Source organism: Sinocyclocheilus anshuiensis, unplaced genomic scaffold, assembly GCF_001515605.1.
Source record: "Sinocyclocheilus anshuiensis isolate Anshui unplaced genomic scaffold, SAMN03320099.WGS_v1.1 scaffold1051, whole genome shotgun sequence".
In the NCBI taxonomy this organism is placed as follows: Eukaryota; Metazoa; Chordata; class Actinopteri; order Cypriniformes; family Cyprinidae; genus Sinocyclocheilus; species Sinocyclocheilus anshuiensis.
Genome location: NW_015546234.1, coordinates 1,184,302 through 1,186,185, shown reverse-complemented (window position 1 = coordinate 1,186,185; position 1,884 = coordinate 1,184,302).

Below are 1,884 nucleotides of genomic sequence, written 5' to 3'. Positions count from 1 at the left end.
TGCGAGGTTTAATGTAAAACAACACAAGAAAATTTTCAACAGTATGGATCCTTTTTAAAGGCACAGTAGCTAATATTTGCTGACAGACAATCTATATTTGTTTATTAAATAAACTATCATAGATCAAATATTGCATTAAATTAATTTTATTTAAATTCCTTTAATTCATTATGGGTGCTGTTTGATTTTAACATCCCACATTTTGGTTTTATCTTTTTTCCCCCCGTTTTTATAGAGACTGGAGATATAATAAATCGCAATTTAATGTCAGTTACTGTATTTGCTGATTGTGGTGCAATGGCCAGCATATATTGATAGACAGTAGAAATGTTCTGTATTGGCGTGTGATGTGTTTTTAGTGATTTAGTGCCCAGGCCTCTGCCCTTTTGTGTATGTGTGCATGAAAAGTCGCAGCAAAACACTGCTTTTGCAGGCAAATATCATTCTCATTGGCATTAAGTTTTATTCAGTTCAAAAATGCAGCATGCAGTCAGATGCCAGAGACCAACGCCTCACTGGGCCCATGGTGCTCACCGTTAGCTCCAGCATGTGTAAGGATCAGGCATGTCATCTCAAACCCTCCCCACTCTGAAAAGTTTAAATATCCAGTGGAGCTGAATACCCTCATAGCTCTCTGAAAACTGTGTGTAATCCTCGAAACAGGCACCCTGGGGTCCACGCAGGGAGTCAGCTCCATTCCATTACAGAGACTCACGTCATCTGCCACAGTATTACAGCTTTTAGCATCTATTATATCCATCTCTTCAATTTCATGGGAGACTCAAAGAATAATCCTTTCACTGTCTGTGCTCCTCTCCACTGGGCTGAATGACAGGAAAAATAACTCAAACAGAATGAAGGAGCACAGGACACTGAAATCAGTGAATGAAAAAAAAGATACATAATCGAGAGTGTTTTTATTTTTTATGATTCTCCAAGTGTGTTATAAAATATATTATTACTGTTATTATATTCATGATTCAAAAATGTTATGTCAGCTTGAAAGGGATAGTTCAGCCAAAGATGAAAATTCGGTCATTATTTATTTACTCTCATTTTAAACTCATACATTAAACCTATATGACTTCACACAAAAGGTGATATGTTAAAGAACGTACTGGCCGCTCTTTGCCATATAATTGCAGTTAATGGCAATCCAAACTGTCAAGTTACAAAATAGCATAAAACACACAACAAAGTATAAAAAAATTGGCCAGTACAACATCAACCTTTCTCATTTTGTCTTACATTGAAGAAAGATTAAGGTTTGAAATGACATGGTGAGTAAATGATGACAGAATTTTCATTTTTTTAGTGAACTATTTCGTTTACAAAACAAATCTCAATATGAAATCATAGGGTTTGAAAATATTATGCCCATATTTCTGTAAATTCTGTAATCTTTCTTATGTTTATTTTGCTCAAGTAGCAAAACAGAAAACCCCATCCACTGGTAACAGCTAATAATGGGTTTGAGAATTTGAGCAGGACACAGATATAATGCGATTAGTACAAAAGAACGTCTCGGTTACGTATGGTAACCCTCGTTCCCTGAAGGAGGGAACGGAGACGTCACGTCGGATGACCGACGAATTGGGATCTCGCTTGAAATGGCCTGTGGCGCGGAAGGATCGAAACATGGAAGTACGCGTCCTTCAGATTGATCGCTGCGAACCAATCTTGGGGACGGATACACCTGAAGATGCATTTCTGCGTGACCATCTTGAACGAGAGCCTGTGAAGGGCCCGGTTCAAGACGCGCAGATCCAATATAGGTCTCAACCCACCGCCTTTCTTGGGTACAATGAAGTAAGGGCTGTAAAACCCCGACCTCATATCGGCTGGAGGAACCGGCTCTATCGCGTCCTTCGCCAGTAGGACTGC